General features: G+C 57.1%; 1 protein-coding gene across 4 annotated transcripts in view; it reads right to left on the reverse strand.

The window, feature by feature from the left end:
• The window catches only part of Adcy7 (adenylate cyclase 7), a 37,776-nt gene extending 33,004 nt beyond the window's left edge, over nucleotides 1-4,772 (reverse strand). For 2 of the 4 annotated variants that reach the window (XM_019208293.2, XM_033757777.1), the window contains exon 1: nucleotides 4,526-4,772. The gene's annotated coding sequence lies outside the window, so the exon portion shown is untranslated. Of the gene's footprint in view, nucleotides 1-2,945; nucleotides 3,018-3,605; nucleotides 3,626-4,525 lie in introns of those variants that run through there. The other 2 variants (XM_033757779.1, XM_033757778.1) reach the window with 2 other exon arrangements.
• Between the last annotated feature and the right edge of the window lie 689 nt (nucleotides 4,773-5,461).

The following is a 5,461-nucleotide window of genomic DNA, read 5'->3' on the forward strand; positions in this document are numbered from 1 at the left end:
AGGCCTGTGGTGGAGAACAGGCAGTCTGAGGCTAAGCAGCAGGCTGGGAATCCGGCTCCACTTTGGAGGAGCTCTGAGACCTTGGACATGCTCCTTAACCTCTCTGGGCCTCAGCCTCCTTGCCAAAAGAATGGACTGGAAATAGTACCTAATCCTGAGGGGCTTTGCACACATTGAGGTCCACCCCCCAGGACCATGCCACCAATTCTAATCACAAAAGGTCAGCAGCTTGAGAAATCTAAACACAAATGGCACAGAGGACACCTTCAATTCCTAAGGGCCTCACTTCCTCAAAAGCAGCTCTCCCTCACTGCCCTGCCCAGAAGGCTGAGCCTGACAGATTTCCTCAGAAGGGCTGGCCTGGCCCCCAGATCCTGCCTGGCCCGCAGATCCTGCCTGCCACGGCCACACCCCCTCCCCAGGGAACGGAGCAGTGGCTCCAGGAGTCTGGGTGTTTCAAAAATAGGCCCCTCTACCATTAGACCAGGCCCCCATTAGAGCAGCGCCTCCAGACTTCAAAAGGACTCTGCCCACCCAGCCAGATAGGGCCATGGGAGACACGTGTGGGAGGTCGGGGCAAGGAAAGCAGCTAGCAGGCAGGGCCCACCCACCCACACTGCCTACCACAGAGGTGAGGAGACGGAGGCCCGGAGCAGGAGGGGACCAGGGGCCAGGAAACACATCTGAGGCTGGGGGTACCTGCACCAAAGACTTCCGACACCTCTTCCACTCAGGCTCAGGTGCAGGGAAGCCCTTCCAGTGGTCAGCACAATGGTGAACAGAGGGACAGAGGCCAAAGGGAGGATGGGCACAGCAGTGACCCACCTACCAGCAACGGCAGGAGGGAGGGGCTCAAAGCAGGGCTGACAGGCTGCTGCCCGGGACTGACACCTCTTCCCTTCTCCAGCTTGAGGATCCCTGAAGGGGAGGCTTCACTGGGCACACAAGCTAAGAGGGGCTGGGAGAGCACCGAGACAGGCAGAGGGGACCACAGGCAAAAGGCGGGCAGGGCCAGGAGAGCACCATGCTCGAGGCAGGCAGGTCAGCAGGCTGGTCCACAGTGCCAGAGAGGAACAGGGGGTAGGCCTGGGGAAGCCAGACAGGGATTCACACATAACTGTGGAGGAGAAAGAACCCAGGATCTTCGGGGCTCTTCTCCCAGAACTATGTCAGCCGTCTGCACCCCATCCTGGCAGTAGGGAAAGCAGAGGTTCATCTCCCAGCCACATACTCCATTTGCGCGCAGAAAACACCTGTGACCCAGGTGGCAGGAAAAAAGAGCACCAAGGAGGACGGGGCTCTGGTCCAAGGCCCTCCACCTCACCTCACCACCCAGTTCCTTCCAGGAGGGCTCCCAGGGAGAGCAGGGAACAGGGGCACTTCAGCCAAGTGGGTCTGCACTCAGGGTTGGGCAATGCCCCAGCCATGATGTGGCAGGTTGTTAAATCAGTGGGCGGCGGCAGCAGGTAGAGCGAGATGCCTATGGCTAGCCAGGGGTGAGGGTGCCATGCCACCTTCCCGGATAGGACAGAGGGCCACTGCACAGAGAGGGACTGATGGAATTTCCTCCACACACAGGCTGCAGGGCTGCCAGCCACTGCTGAGAGTCTCCCAGGTAAAATATTGTCTCAGATGCCTGGGAGGTATTTGTCATGCACCTGAACTTCACTTTAACCTACCTGGGCACTGCTGTCAACCCCAATTTATATATAAGGAAGCTGAGGAACAGAGAGATAAAGTGATTAATTTAAGCAAGGACAGCCAGGCGTGGTACACGTCTGTAATCCCAGCACTTGGGAGGCTGAGGCAGGAGGATCACTGTGAGTTCGAGACCAGCCTGGGCTAATAGTGAGTTCCAGGTCAGTCTCAACTACATAGTGAGACCCTGTCTCAAAAAAAAAAAAAAAAAGAAAAAAAAAAAGAAAAACTTAAGCAAGGACACAGGATCCCAAGGAGGCCATCATCACCTCCTAGGTTGCCCAGGGACATCCAGCCTCCCACCCAAGTCAGAGCGCCCCTTGGCACCAGGAATGAAACACCCAGGCAGTGCGTGCGTCTCCTCATTTCATCCTTGCAAGCCCACACCACAGATGCAAGCATCAGGCTCCCTCCTTGACCATCTCACCCCTGCTGGGGGAGGCAGGGGACAGGAACCAAGGCACCAGACCACAGAGCATGTTCTGTGCCGGAGGTGGGGGTGGACTGTGACCTCCAGACGCCCCCGGCTCTCCGGGCTCCTCCAAGATGCAGACTCACGCCTGGCTCTTGGCTACAAGGCCTCTCAGAGCCGTGAAAGCTCGCTCCCGGCCCAGGCGAGTCTGGAATGGGCCACTCTGGGACAGGTGCCCGTGACGACACTTCTGCTGTGCCCTACAGGCCCTCCAACTTTTTCAGGAAAGCAGGAGAGGGAATACTGATGTCATCTCAGTGTGAATGAGCCTCACACCCCCTTCCTCCAGGTCAGGAGAGGGGAGACAGGCAGCACGTGTGGGTGGCCACACAGATCCTCAGGGTGACCCCAGCTGTAGCAGAGTGGCAAGGATGACTAGCTCAGTGGTGGGAACATCTACCTCCCTGCTAAAGAGACAGGATGCCCAGCCATCCTAAAGTGGGCCTGGAAATGAGGTCAGGCCAGGCACAGGGGGCCCCATAGAGGAGCCTGATTCCTCATCAACCAGAGAGGACCCCCACCAATCAGTCCTTCGGCTTCCGGGCCCCACCTAGCTTCCAAAGACAAGGCACAGCATCCTGACCCCATCCAGACCGCACACATGAGGGCTTCCCTCAGGTGGGGTGCACACAGGGTAAGACTGTACCCCCGGGGCCTCTGTCTTCCCATGTAAATGGGGGACAAATGACATCTACCACATGGGACAGCAGGGGAGACCAGGATTGGGTTGATCTAATCGCAGTTACAAACTGTAAAGTGGTGGGGGGCTGCGTACCTCTAAAGAGAGCTTGCTCAGGTCTGGGCTTCCGTCTTCCTTTTGAGAAGCATCTCTGGCCTGTCACTCCTGCCCCTCCCCATGTCTCATGTGTAAACCCTCAGGCACCTACCTACCTCTGAACCTAACCCCAGACGCCCTCCTGGCACAGAGGTCACTCCTCACCCCACTCCAGAAATCAGCCACCAGGACACAGCCACCTCTTTTTCACGGAGACATTGCTGGTGGCCACGCCTTTCCTGTTGAATCCTCAACAATCAGAAAGCCCCCCTCCCCACTCCTACACCCTGCCGCGAGAGCCACAGGAAACCCCCAGGAGAACCAGGGCCCTCTGGAAAAGGGAAGATGCCCAGCCCAGTCAGAACGTGCTGTGCTCAGAACAGGCCTCCCCAAACCCCCGACACCCCACTTCCTGCGGGGCACTGCAGACTTCCTCTCAAACGCCTGCTTGTCATTTAAGTCTCTCCACTAGCCTCGTCCAAGACCATAATGCCTTCCCGATGTTACAGATTTAATGTCCTTGGCCATTTTTTTTCTCAGGCACACTAAAACAAATGCTTTCACATTTTAAACGTGCTCATCCACATGTAGGCAGAGACCCCTGCAGAGCCTGGTCCACTCTGAGACGTGAAGGTCTAGCCCCACCCTCACGTCACCCACCTGCACATCTGTGGCTGAGCTGGTGACAGCATTAGTCACACAGTCCTTCCAGGCAAAGCCAGCCACACCACAGCCTCCCATCCAGGCCTTGGAGCCAGGGGCCTGCTGTGTGGAGACGTGGCCCAGCCCCACATCCCAGCCTTCGGCCGCCTCCCCTGGGGCTGGCCTGGGAGGAAGGCCCAGTCCCAGTTGGCCCTGCCGCTGAACCCGCCATGACATGGAGAGGAGGCACCTGCTCAGCCCGCGGCTGTGTACATGTGTTCAGACGAGCACACAGGAAGATCCAGGAGGACCCCTCCCTCCCACGCCACCCCCCTTGGTTCCGGAGGCCACTCCAGGGAGTGGAGGGAAGGGGCATCTGTAGTCTCCATCCATTTTAAAGGTTTAATCTGTTTGTCTCTTACTTGTGGCTCTGGAGGCAGAACCCAAGCCCTCACACTTGCTAGGAAAGTGTTCCACCACTGAACTACACCTCCAGGCTCTACTTGCCAAGTTGCTTTTGTGTTTTTATTTTGTTTTTTGATTTGTTGTTATTTACTTATAAAATAAATTCCCTTACCAATTTTCACTTTCTTCAAGAAAAGGAAAGTGTACTTGTAAATGTAAAATTACAGCCTTGAAAAGAAACGTGGGTATCTAAGTGCCTGTGGTTCCCAGAATTCTAGGTGGAAGCAGCCAAATGAACAACACTGTGGTCACAACGGCACTTTCTTGTCAGGGTGGGAAAGCCCGTGACAAGTTGTCTCTGGTCCCCTGTCAAGGAGGCGCCTCTCTCCCCTGTCTGCCCAGGAAACCCCAGAGCACCCCCAAACCAGGCCCATGGGGCCTCCCAGGCAGCTGGGCTGAGGACCTGTCCAGCCCCGTCCCAGCAGTCCGGGCCTCGGGGATGGGTGCCACCCCATCCCCACACCCCGCCTTACCTGGCTCTCCTGGGACCCCTCAGCGGCCAGAGCAGGCTCTGAGCCTGCAGGGAGGTGGCCTGGCCCTTGCCTGCCCTTCTGCAGACACATGTGGAGACTCCCTCCACCGTCTACCTAATGAGCGTGAGTCACATCTGGGACCCACCACTTCCTGCTCCGGCGGCGGCTCAGTGCCTCTCGCCTGCCGGCTTCTTGCTCACCGGCCAGCTTGGGCTGCGAGAGGGACCCTCTCCAGTTGGGGGAGCCACCAGGCCAGGCTCCCAGCTTCAATGACTTCATGGAAATTTGAAGCTTGAAGCTGGAATGATTTTGAAAAAAAAAAAATAATAAAACGAGAACCAAAAACCTCCATTAGAGGCTCCAAGACAACTGCTCCAAGAAGGGAGCAAATGCATCCTTAATAAGCAATTAGAGGCAGACAGCCTGGCACGGTGCCTTGGCCCAGCTCTCTACCGCCAGACAGCTCCTCTTCCCTCCCTGGAACTTGGTTTCTCCATGTAGGTCATGAGGCGGCCCAGGAGACAGCCTGAGAGGCCACAGGTCTGCATCTAGCTCGCTACCTCTCCATTTCACACCTGTGCCGGCCAGGGCGCGGCCTTGGAGTTTCTATTCCAGACAGTGGAGCCCCTGGAACCCAGCAGCCAGGACCATGAGGCCAGGAGTCGAGCCCCAGCTCCTCTTCTATTCCACCAAAATTGTGGGGGGCTCGGTGGTGAGACAGAAAACTGGGACAGGCTGGGGACCTTGGAGCAAGAACCTCCCAAGATGGAAGGGGACACTTTGGGCCTTCCCTGGGGATAGCACTGCCTGGTCCTCAGGGAGCCCTCTGAGCACATGACTTGGGTCCAGGGACCTGACTCTTTTTTTTTTCCCCCTTCCTTCCTCTGTTCCTTTTCTGCCAGTCTTCTTCCCTCCCCTCTCACACTTTCTTCACCC

Source organism: Fukomys damarensis, unplaced genomic scaffold, assembly GCF_012274545.1.
Source record: "Fukomys damarensis isolate Sample0158 unplaced genomic scaffold, DMR_v1.0_HiC HiC_scaffold_32, whole genome shotgun sequence".
In the NCBI taxonomy this organism is placed as follows: Eukaryota; Metazoa; Chordata; class Mammalia; order Rodentia; family Bathyergidae; genus Fukomys; species Fukomys damarensis.